The sequence below is a fragment of the Mauremys reevesii genome, linkage group 2 (assembly GCF_016161935.1).
Source record: "Mauremys reevesii isolate NIE-2019 linkage group 2, ASM1616193v1, whole genome shotgun sequence".
Classification (NCBI taxonomy): Eukaryota; Metazoa; Chordata; order Testudines; family Geoemydidae; genus Mauremys; species Mauremys reevesii.
Window position 1 is genome coordinate 269,964,655 of NC_052624.1, and position 13,061 is coordinate 269,977,715.

Here is a 13,061-nt window from a genome sequence, read left to right on the forward strand (position 1 = left end):
AAATTGGTGAAAGTGGCCAATACGTCTCATGCATGTTGTTCTGATTAAGGCACAGACAGCTTGGATTTGATTCTTTTTATTTAAAGACTACGCCCCCAATCCTCAAAAGGTATTTAGATTTCCTAACTCCTGTTGATTTCAATAGGAGTTAGTCAAACATAGCCTCAGTTGACAATTTTAAGCTTTTCTTTACGACTGCAAGGAATAGGAGTTCTCTCTCTTTTGTGGCATGAGACAGATTATGCAGCATATTCCCCAGCTGCAGAACATACAGAGCCCTGGTTATTGCTGTGGGAGGAGGAGGAGGAGAAGGAAGGGAGGGTTATGAAAGCAGGGGAAGCAACTGTCGTGTTGGGAATTGGGGAGAAGTTGATTCAAAAAACTTAAAAGTTTTTATTTCAGTTCAGGCCTTATTCATTCCTGAGGTGAATTGCTCATCCCTTCCCCTGGCACTCTTCTTCATGAATGACAAAGTATCATGCAGACTTTCCCATTTTCTTTCACAATTTTCTATTGACTCTGCTACTGAGTAGGAAGGAATTCCAAGCATTGTGTCATTCATTATGCCTATATTATCTGTGTATGGAAAAAAAGATCTCATTTCCCATCTGGAGCATCTCTATTTAAAATGCTTCCAAGCTCCTGATTACTGCAGCTCTCCAGGCATGCATAGTTCCAGATATTTTCTGTAACTACACTATATATTCTATGATTCAGTCTCATGAGATGCACAAAATTTTCCATGGCAACTACAGAGATCCCATTCTTCTTAAAGATACATTCACGAATAGAAAATTAGAAGTAGTTTAAGGATATCTAGAACAGAGGTGGGCAAACTACGGCCTGGGAGCCACATCTGGCCCTCCGGGTGTTTTAATTTGACCCTTGAGCTCCACCAGGGAGCGGGTCTGGGGCTTGCCCTGCTCTGGTGCTCCAGCTGGGGAGCGGGGTTGGGGCTTGCCCCACTCCATGTGGCTCCCAGAAGCAGTGGCATGTCCCCACTCTGGTTCCCACACATAAGGGCAGCCAGGGGGCTCCTCATGTTGCCCCCACCCCAAATGCTGCCCCCACTGCTCCCATTGGCTGGGAACTGCAGCCAATGGGAACTGCAGGGGTGCACCTGCGGACAGGGCAGTGTGCGGAGCTGCCTGGCCCCCACCTCCGCATAGGAGCTGGAAAGGGGACATGCTGCTGCTTCTGGAAGCTGCTTGAGGTAAGAGCCACCTGTAGCCTGCACTCCTGACCCCTTCCTGCACCCCAACCCTCTGCCCCAGCCCTGATCCCCCTTCTGCCCTCTGAACCCCTCAGTCCCAGGCCAGAGCAGCCTCCTTCATCTTGAACTTCATTTCTGGCCCCACCCCAGAGCCTCCACCCCCAGCCTGAGCCATCACCCCCTCCTGCATCCCAACTCCTAATTTTGTGAGTATTCATGGCCCACCATACAGTTTCCATACCCAGATGTGGCCCTTGGGCCAAAAAGTTTGCCCACCCTGATCTAGAACCTATCACAGGCTGGCTTTCCTTTTAAAGCCAGCTGCCCCCAACTGAAGGTGCTCATTCATAAGGCCAGCTGTGAAAGGGTCAGGAAAAAGACTATAAACAGAGTGCAGAACTCAAGGAGGAGGGACCCAGGAGAGCATAACAAGGAGAGTTCCCTCTCTGATCAAGGCCTAGGGAAGCCAGGCTGGAAGGGATCCAGAGGGAACAGATTAGGGTCCTTTGGGGGAGACCCTGAGATAGGGATCTTCCTGCCTCTTACATGCCCTGAGGTAAACCGACAAGAGTCCCTGGGTAAGGGAGTTGGAGGGAGGAGGAGAATCCTGCTGGACAAGCAGCAGCAGAGTAGGAACTCTGCAGGGCCCAGAAGTGGGGGCAAAGCAGAAGACTTTAGAGTGGCCCAAGAGGAGCAGGAGAGTATTAGTTTTAAGAGTATGTCTACACTACCAGATTAGTTCAATTTAACTTAATTTGATTTTGTGGAATCTACCTTACAAAGTCCAATATGTGTGTCCACACTAAGGACACTAATTCGACTTTGAGAGTCCACACTAACGGGGCAAGCGTCGACATTGGAAGCGGTGCACTGTGGGAAGCTATCCCACAGTTCCCGCAGTCCCCGCTGCCCATTTGAATTCTGGGATTTCCCCACAATGCATGCTGGGGGGAAAAATGTGTTGAGGGTGGTCTTGGGTAACTGTCATCATTCAACGTGCTTTCGGACGTCTCAAGGGGAGATGGAGGAGCTTACTGACTCGCTCGGATCTCAGCGAAACCAATATCCCCATTGTTATTGCAGCTTGCTGTGTGCTCCACAATCTCTGTGAGAGCAAGGGGGAGACCTTTATGGCAGGATGGGAGGTTGAGGCAAATCGCCTGGTTGCTGATTACGCTCAGTCAGACAGCCGTGAGATTAGAAGAGCCCAGCGGGAAGCGCTGTGCATCCGGGAGGCTTTGAAAGCTAGGTTCCTCAGTGAGCAGCGTGACCTGTGACTATTCAGTTTCTTTACAGAGAAGCTGAACCTGCCCCTGCTTCAGTTACTGTTGACTTTCTTCTGCGGTTACATACCCCGTTCACCACGTTTCCCCCCTTCCAACACACGTTTAAAAATAAAGTTAATGGAACATTGTTAATTAACAACGTTTTCTTTATTAATGAATTCACGTTAAAGGGTTGAAACAGGGACGCAGACTGTGGTGGGTAGGGTGTGCAGTGATGTTAATACCGCTTCTACACTCGAGGAATGATAGGCTCCTGCTCCTAGAGCGGTCTGCAGTGCCGGACTGGTTGTTTCAATGGAGCCTGCCATCCCTCCTTTTCGGGACTCTGTGTGCGGGGGCTACGTGACCTTGTGGCGGGGGAGGACGGTTACAGATTCCCCTGCTGCGTGGCTCTGTGGTCCGGGACAAGGACTGCTGCATAAGTTCTGTAACCGCCCTCCCATGCCACAAAGTCACGTACCCCCCACCCACACAGAACATGGAAAACATCTCCCAGACCGACTAGGATGCCTACTGACTGCATTGTGTGTGTGACCTGCTGTTGATCCTGCCCCTGTGTCTGTACCCTGGTAAAGGTGACTGTCCTATGCAATTAACAACCCCCTTCCCCCCACCCCCTTCACAGACAGTCTTCTGTAGAAAAACTTGATGGAAATAGTAATTAACAGCAAACTACTTTTAATAATCAACTACACAGTTAGGGGATGAAACTGGGATTGGGGCTTCGGTGAGCCAGGAAGGGGAGGACTTCTCAACATTTAGGGAATGAGAGCCTTCTTGTATTTGTGCACTCTGCAGGGGTGCAGTGACAGTTTTCACGGCCCCTGTCGCCCCTCCTTCTTGTTACTTTGGGTGAGGGGGGTTTGGGACTTTGTGGCGGGGGAGGGCGGTTGCAGATACAGTGCAGGGGGGCTCTGTCCTCCTGCCTGCGGTCCTGCAGAACATCCACAAGGCGCTGGAGCGTGTCAAATTTTCCCTGGGCATTTCCTGTGTGGCTGGTCAGAACATCCAAGCTCGGACTGCTGTCCAGAGCGTCAACAGAGTGGTGCACTGTGGGATAGCTCCTGGAGCTACTAAGGTCGATTTCTGTCCACACATAGGCTAATTCGACATAGCCATGTCGAATTTAGCGCTACTCCCCTCGTCGGGGAGGAGTACAGAATTCGAACTAAAGAGCCCTCTAGGTCAAACTAATTAGCTTCCTGGTGTGGACGGGTGCACAGTTAAGTTGAATTAACGCTGCTAAATTCGACAAACTCCTAGTGTAGACCAGGCCTTAGATTATAGTTGGACCTTTCATTACCGCATTAACACATCTATTTGACTTAGTCAGAGAACACACACACACACACACACACACAGAATGGCCATCGCAGGGTCAAGAAAGTAGCCACCAGAGGTGCCAGAGACAAGGATCCCTCGGAATCCCATTTCTAGGCCTGAAGGGGGCACCTGAGAAGTGAGGGCACACAGAACTCTACCAACACAAAAAACACTCCAGACACAATTCTCTCCCCAGAGAGAGGACGAGAGGAAGAACAAAACCCATGTGGAAGATGTTAGTTGCATTGCCCCGTGCACTACTGGAAAGGCATTCAAACGCTATGATGATGAGAGCAATGCAAGATCCTATGTAGGACAGAACCAGTTGGGTAAAAAAAAATTAATTTTGTCCATATTTCAACCTTTCCACTTATATATAATTACACACACACACACACACACACACACACAGAGCTGAGAAATGAAAACAACAACCTCCTTTGCTCAGCTACATAGCTCCAGCTTCTGTAAGGGCATCTTCCCAATGGTTATTGTCACCCCATCAACCCTCTCCACTTTAGAATATCTCCATCAAAGCTAACGTCTTCCATGAGGCCCATCAACATTAACTCACCTACTACATTAGATATAAAAACAGCATTACTCGAGATGCATGAATTGTGTACAACACAATTCACTTTGTTTGTGTTGTCTGTATTTGATTTCAATAGTAAGATCGATGGGGCAAAGATAGTGTCTTCTGTTTCCATAGGGCTCTGCATACACTGTCAAGAACTCAGTACATAATAAATAGTACTTATAAAGGGGCAGCCACACCAGGATTATGCCATTACATAATAAGTATCTCAATACCAGAGAAGTAGTGACAAATGGGAGCGAAGTTCAGAAAATAGCAACAAAAAATTAGCAAAGGGACCAGAAGGGACACATTTTTGATGAAAAACATCTAATTATTGTTGTTGAGAGAGGATACAGAAGGGGCATTGATAAGAAATACATGAAAGGTGAAAAAATGGAGGGAGAAGAAATTGCCGGGTGGGACATGGAAGGCTTTCTAAAAGACATAGAATGAAATTAAGAAAACGTTCTTGGTGATAAGAGCTGTTAGTCTATGGAATAGTCCAGCTCCCAAGGAAAGCGGTAAAAGTCTCTGCTTGGGGCATATGACAAACTTGTCAAAACACAACTAGATTGTTTACTGTAGAAAGCACAGTTCTCTACTGATTAATTCATTCTGTCTGTCCAACTTCAATGTGTGCATCACTGGAACCTGCATTGGCTGATGTCCTAACAGGTGTGTAATCCTTGAAACCAAAACCTCCACTAATTTCAGTGTGACAGGTTTGGGTTATATTTCTCCTCTCAGCAGCCAGACCCTTTGAATACGAACTTCTCTACACTACCTGTACCAATATCTTCACCTGGATTGGGAGGCAGTCATAAAATAAAACCCTACCAAAACACAACACAACACTATACTGGATACACAATTCAGCCCCTGTGGAGAAGATGAGAAAGCAACTTTGTAAAGCAGCTTGAGATCGTCTGATGAAAAGCACTATATAAGAGCTAAGTATTAGTAGTAGTAAATTAAAAAAATTAAAAATATTCAGCTTATGATGAATAGTAAATAAAACTCCTCTGCTTCTGTCCTACCTTACCATTAATCACGGAAAGTTCTCTACATTCCTTTTGTTTACAATTTATCATTCCAAGAAATAGAAAGAAAAAAAACCAAAAACACATTTGTAATGATTTACGTGGAACCTAAATTACATTAAAAAGTTTGTTTCTCCCTTTACAACAGCAGTAAACTAAGAAACTCCAATCACTGACTAGTGGCAGAATCATTGATGCTGCTCTTGCCCAGATAAGAAAGTGAAACAAGAACACTAAGCACCTTCTGTCCAGGAATCTGAAAGCATGTTACAGACAGGAATGCGGTAAGGTAGCGTTTTCCTGTCTTTACTAATATGGAAACTAAGATGCACAGAGACTATTGCATATTCAGTATGTTCAGATAATTCAGGTGTCCCCTACTTGTATATGTCCATTTTGAGGCCCCAAGGAAGTTAGGAGGCTAAACACTTTTATGGCTCTGGGCTCTAGAACCTGGTTTTCAGAGGTGTTGTGTAACGGGAGTTCCCAGTGAATTCAGCTAGATTGGGGGATACATATCTTCTCCTGAAATTAAGTCCTATCTATTTTAGGGATTTATAGAACTGCCACTACCGTATCTAGACATCTTACAGTCTTTTCTTTTATCCTCCCAACCACCCTGTGGGTAGGGAAGTGCCATTATCCCTGTTTTACAGAGGGGGAACTGAGGCCCAGATCAAAGGTATTTAGGTACCTGACTCCCACTGAAATAAATGGAAATTAGGTACCTAAATACCTTTGAGGATCTGGGCCTAAGGGATTTGCCCAAGGTCACACAGGAAATCTAGGGCAGAGTAGGGAAATTGACCATGGGTCTCCTGGGTCCCAGGGTAGTACCCTAACCCATCCTAGCTCAACATGAGTGTCCAGCAATTGAGGCCCCCAAAACTGGACACTTTGGAAAATTTGAGCCTTAGGATTTGTTTACACTGCAAAAAGCAAAAACCTGGCAATGAGTCTCAGAGCCTGGGTCAACTGACTCAGGCTCACGGGGCTCACACTATGGGGCTAAAACTAGCTGCTCAGACAGGAGTTTGACCTCTGATACCCAGCCCCCTTGCTGGGTCTCACAGAGCTTGGCTCCAGCCTGAGCAGGAACATCTACACTGCTAATTTTTACCCCCTAGCACAAGCACAAGCCCACGTCAGTTGATTCTGGCTCTGAGACTTGCTGCTGCTGGCGATTTCTCTTTTTGGCAGCGTAGCCGTACCCTTAGCGAGTTGCTCCAAAAGTGCAAAGTCCACAAACCCCCACACTGGACACCAAGGGGTTAAGAAGCTGCTCTGGGCCCAGCCAACCCCACCCTGCCACACCTGCAAGAGATGCACAGACTGGGGGAGGAGTTAAAGGGAGCAGAGTAGCTCACTTGTGGGCAAAGCAAGGAAGAGAACAGACCTTCAATGCTCAGTGCCTGAGGAAAGGGCTGAGGGAAAACAGGAGCTTCCCTGACCATAACTGCCTGAAGGTCCCTCCCTGAGGGAAGGGAAGGCCTGATCCTGATACACCCTGAGAGAGAGGTGTCTCCTCTCTCGTACTAACTAAGTATTTGTGCTAATTCCCCTGCCTTTCGACTTGGATGTGACCTGGCCAGAGGGCCAAGTCACAGGATGAGGCAGACCACCACAGAGGCGGAGCAGCCAGCTGCAGCAGACCCCAGGGGTGAGGGAGAGCTGCTATGCCAGGCCTGGCCATAAGGAGGCACCAGCAGCAAGCTGACCCCTTCACAGTCACACAGGTGTGTGGTGGGACTAGCAGCAGAACCCTGGCATCCTGACTCATAAGTCTATACGTTCCACTATCCTTCCTTCCACTCACAGTGGCTCTAGTGCAAGCATCATCTGGACCCATGGGAAAGAGACTCTGGAAAAATTCTAATTGATGGACAACTGCAAGACAAACCCAAGAAAGAAACCAACAGGACTCCGGAAAAGGATAAATGGACACAAATCAGATATTAGGAATGGCAATATACAAAAACCTGTAGGAGAACACTTCAACCTCCCTGGCCACACAATAGCAGATCTTAAGGTGGCCATCCTGCAGCAAAAAAACTTCAGGACCAGACTTCAAAGAGAAACTGCTGAGCTCCAGTTCATCTGCAAATTTGACACCATCAGCTCAGGATTAAACAAAGACTGTGAATGGCTTGCCAATTACAGAACCAGTTTCTCCTCCCTTGCTTTTCACACCTCAACTGCTAGAACAGGGCCTCATCCTCCCTGATTGAACTAACCTCGTTATCTCTAGCTTGCTTCTTGCTTGCATATATAAACCTGCCCCTGGAAATTTCCACCACTTGCATCTGAAGAAGTGGGCATTCACCCACGAAAGCTCATGCTGCAGAACGTCTGTTAGTCTATAAGGTGCCACAGGATTCTTTGTTGCTTTTACCTAGCTGCACTGCGGTCCCTTCTCAGAGTGTCTCTGATTGCAATCCCCACAGATCCCAACCCTGGGGCCTTTAACTCTCCTGCGGTGGACCACCATAGTTCACCCATTCTAAGACCAAGACCTGGGTTGCAGCCTGCCTGGTACCAACTGTGATTAATTCAGCAGGTCCAGCTGGGATCAGACCTTGCCATGCTCTTTCTTCGGGATCCTGTGACAGCATACATTTGCAGTGATACAGACAATGTCATCAAAACAAAAGGTACACAGTCCTTAAGGAAGTAGACTTAAAATAACGAAGAGGCCTACACACACAGTCCCTTACCAAATGTAAGGTCTCAATCCATAGCTCAGGTGGGTCTCTGTCTTGTTTCCTATTGCTGAACTAGGAGAACCCACCTACACCGTTTGCAGCCTGGCCTCTGTGTCTCAGATTGTCAGAGGAAAATATTAACACATCCTCAGCTCATCCCAACCCCCCTTCCTTTCTGCCAGGGACCTTTTTTTTTTATCAGTCAGGGCCTTTTGCTCTCAAGCTTAGCCTTGGGAGAAGTACCCCATTGTAGTCTGGATGGAGTCAGCTATTATCTTAACTCCTTTGAAGCTGGCTTCCTGATAGTCTGTTTTACCTTTCCCGGGTTCTTTAACAGCCTCCCTTTACAGCCTCTTTTGATGCAACTCTGTGCATTCAGGCAGGTAACAATCCCAAATGGAACAGGGAAACAGTCACACACAATAGCCATAAAAAACAATGCAAATGTTTTCCTAGTTTGTCCCACAGCACATGGTCACTTCTGGAGGAAGCTTTGGCTGCCAGGGTCAGTTGGAGAACGTGAGAGTGCATTTTATGAGTGCATTTCTATGTAATCATTTTGTCACTATTACAGTCCCTGTAGCAAACGGCATCTCCTGCTGCTTCCTAGATTAATTAGTGCGTGTACAAAGCACTGCATTAGTGATAAGTATTACTTGTATTATTAAGGGTTTGCAGCAGCACAATCTGCCACTTTGAAGGTTTTCCTCCATCTTGTACTCTGTCTTTCCATACACACTTGCCTGAACTCTGACAGCTAGATCCTACACGCTGCTGTCCAGGGGGAAGACAGAAGAGCAAGTAGATAGTGACAGGGTGGGATCCCTCTGTAAAGCAAAGAATACTGGAAGAGAGCTCGGTAGCATACCAGCCAATCAGTTGGGGGGTGTCCAGCCCCCAGCTATGCTGGCTAGCAGCACCCAGATGCTAAGGTGATGGGTAAAAACTAATGGACAGAGGGACTATGCTGCTATGCATGCTGTAATCAGCAGCACATGTGAGCCCTGGGTGCTTTTCAGAGTAGTGCATCTCCCTGTGCATGCCCTTGTATCTGTCCCTGGAAAGCATGATGCTAAGGACAAAGACGCAACTGCTACCTCCTCTTTCTGCCTAGCCGTGCTAGTCAGAGCCACATCACTTGTACAAGGAAATGTCATTCTTCATCTGGGGCTAGATCATCCCCCCCTGCATGGGTGCAGGCATGTGTAGGGGGAAAGACATAAGGAGCCTTTTCCCTTCTTGTGCGCCCTGCTCAGGAGCCAAGAATCATCACAGTCCCTGCAACTGAAGCCTGAAGTACTGGCCAGAGCTGCAGGCCAGCTGTGCAGAGGCGAGCAGGTTGCACTATCCTCCTGGAGTTGGGAACCCCTCCACAGCATTGTGTAGAGATACTCTTTGCATTTGTTACCTTGTGTATAGGATATAAACTAACTTGTACATGATTATCTTCTGCTAGTACTCATCACCTTCACCGACACAGAGAGCAGAAGGGTGTTGAGCTGATCAGAAACCACATCTTCATATAAAGCCGCTATTATCTCTGCCTTTCTAATGGAATGCTGGAAGAAGTGAGGAAGTAGTTACATGACCTGAGGTTCCTCTTTTTGGTTATATAGGAATTTCCTGTAAGACTGGGTTTTTCCAGAGCAATGAGTTATTCACCCTGTGCTTATACATCTGTCAGCTTGTATTGAGAAACTTGGAGAAATAGAGAATAATCACAGGATATACACTCATTCAGTCTCCAAAAGATGGAAGAAACTCATATGAATGTAGGTTTATTACTGTCTAATGTGGAGTCTGTTAGTGTAACTGAAGCTGGGAAATTCAAGCTCTGTTTTACAATTCCTGCTGCTTTTAATACATATAATATGTACTGCACAGTTCATGCAACATGTATTTCTTAGGACTAATTAATGCTATTTAGTAGCTCAAGTGTTTCCATTCTAAGCTTCTATTTTAAGTCCTTCATCTCTCTCTGAAATTTTCACCTATTTGGTGATAATTTCCCCTGCCTGATCTCTCTATGAAGGTGAATTTCAGAGTCTGAGAAGAATGGGAAAACACAAACTTTCCTTATCATAAAAATGTTGAGAGCAAGAAAGTTGCATGATTAAGCACTCAAAAGCCAGGAAATGCTAAAAATCAAGCAAACTTACACAACCTTAACTCTGCCTCTTTGTCTATAAGCATCATGACAGTCTTGAATTGCATCACCACGTTATACCTCAAATAAGACCTAGTGGAAAGCATCTTGTGTTCCCCTGTGGAGCCAAGCCTCATTCACTGAACATTTGGCTTGTGAATGACTTTCATGAACTCTGCAGAGGAAGCCTAAAAAAATCCGGGTGGGGGAAGACTACATTGGCATTAAAGATGCAGGAATTGTGTATGTTAATGTTGCTTGTTTAACCTAAATGCTTCCCCTTGTGTGAATATATATGATAAATTCTGTAATGGCATGATCACATGCTATTTCTCATATAATGAGCAATATCATATTATTTGTTTCTGGACCCATCTATACACATCTAGCATGCATCCACCATGTTCTACTCTCAGCTTGCCAGAAAGGTCTATGGGTGTCACATGAAATGTCCATCATGAGTTTTCATATAGTATGCTAGCTACACTTAAGGAACACTGCCCTGCACATGTGTGCTGGCTAAATCTGCCTCCTAGCTAACTGCTTCAGCCCCTGAATTGCACCTAAGAAAGGCCATCTGCTGGTTGAAATTGGAAAGTACAAGACATGGGTGCTGACAAAACTATCAAAACACATACTGAACCTTGCAGAGCAGAGAGGTTGTTATATGGAAAGTCTAGGGTAAATAAAAGATACTGTACCATTCTGACACGGAAATTAGGGTCAGGAGAGAAGACTGATAAAAGCATTACAGAAGAGTATCTGCAGCTAACCGAGTGTGACTCAACTATTCAAGAAATCGTATGTGATCATGCAATTTAATACCACGTCACTGTGCACAGGCTATTGCACAATCCAGGTCTCTAAAATCAGTCTTAATGTTCTACTGATGTTTGTTTTTCTTATGGTGTTTTGTCCAGAGAGCTCTTAGGTCCAGAACCCAGAGGTAGTTAAACCCCAAATTTAGACACCTAAATCTCAGGTTCAGGTGCCTAAGTATAGGTCTACACTGCAAAGGAAAACCCACAGCAGTCTCAGAGTCTGTGTCAATTGACTTGGGCTCACAGAGTTCAGGATTCAGGCCTAAAAATAGCAGTGTAGATGTTCTTTCTCGGGTTGGAGCCCAGACTTTGAAACCAGGTGAGAGGGGGAGAGTCTCAGACCTGGGGTCCAGCCCAAGTGAGAACATCTACACTGCTATTTTTAGCCATGCAGCCCAAGCCCTGCAAGCTTTCATTATTTATCCACAGTGGAATAGCTTCGCCAGAGAGACTAAGGGAGCCCCACACTAGAGTATCCCATGGCTCTGTAGGTAGAGCACTCACCAGAGAGGTGAGACACCCCCGCCCCATTCAACTCCTCTCTCTGTCTCTGTGCCTGAGGGGGGAACTGAATCTGGATCTCCCACGTGCCAGCTAAGGGATCTAACCACTGGGTTAAAAGTTATAAGGTGGATGCGCTTGCTATCTGCTCTGCCTCCAGCCATTTTGTGAGGAGTGAGTCAGGCACCCAACTCACTCCTTTGATGCTTCCTGCAGGCACCAGAGTTGTGAACCACCTCGCTGCCTACAACCTGCCTGCATGCGAGGAAGCCCTGTCTTTGCCTGCAATGGGTCAGCGCTCTGATTGTGCCAGCCACTGGTGACACAAGCGCTCCCATCAAAGCCTATGCAGGCTCTGTTAGCAATAGGCTAACAGGGCCCCCCACCAGAATATAGTATTCTATAGTATTGCAACTATTTGTAATGGAAGGGGCCCCCAAAATTGCTTTGCCCCAGGCCCCTTGAATCCTCTGGGCGGCCCTGACATCACTTGGAAATGTTTATAGTGAAAACAAGTAAAAATGTATTTAACAAAGAATAGGGATTCAAGAAGTAGCAAGTGGATGGTTACATATAAAATATAACAACAATTCTACAAGAGCCTAAACTTAATTAACAAGATACTATCTTGACTAATTAAGTTTATCTCACCCAAAGATATTTTCAGCCAGGTTGGCTGTGCCCTCAGTTCATAAAACAAAACATGCTAGCAGTTCATCTCCTCCGTGAAGGATACCTGTGTCCCCTTGCAGTCTCCTGATGTATCAGACTGATCCTTTGATCTTAGTCATAAACAGGATACCCTCCTGCTGTGTGTTCCTTCCTGTAGATTTTGTAATCTCTTGTCAATTTAACAATCTTGATTAGCTGGTGGCTCAATATGCAAATAGACTTATGTTGCGAGGCACACAATGCAGTCACCAGACATTGAGATAAACGTCTACTTCCCCCCGCCCCCTGTCTGACCAGAATCATGTTTATCACTGTAACCGTGCGTAGACTCACCCAGCAGCACCTCCTGCTGGTTGTCCTCAGCAATTAGCATCCAGTCTCCGGAGTGCCCTCTTCAGGCCAGTGTCTCACCACAACTGCTGGCCCCCATATCCCTCCCAGGACCCCAGTGCCCCTTTAACTGGGTGCTGCCCCCCGGCAGTACCCCCACAGTTCTGAGTTTCCGCCTCCCAGGGGAACCCCTACCCACTATTCCCACTTTGCCTCAGTCTTGGCTACTGCTCAGTCTCCATCTAGCCCCCATTCACTGGAGCAGACTGCAGAATAAACCACTCATCACAGGCAAAGGGGTTCAAACCTGCTGCCTCTACCTACCCATGGGCTGCCTGCCCCATTGCAACCCTGCACCTATTCAGCCTATAGTCAGGCCTGCAGCCTGGGGCTTTCCAGGCCGGAGCTCCCAGCTCCTCTGGCCCTTCCCCAGTCCTGCTCCCAATC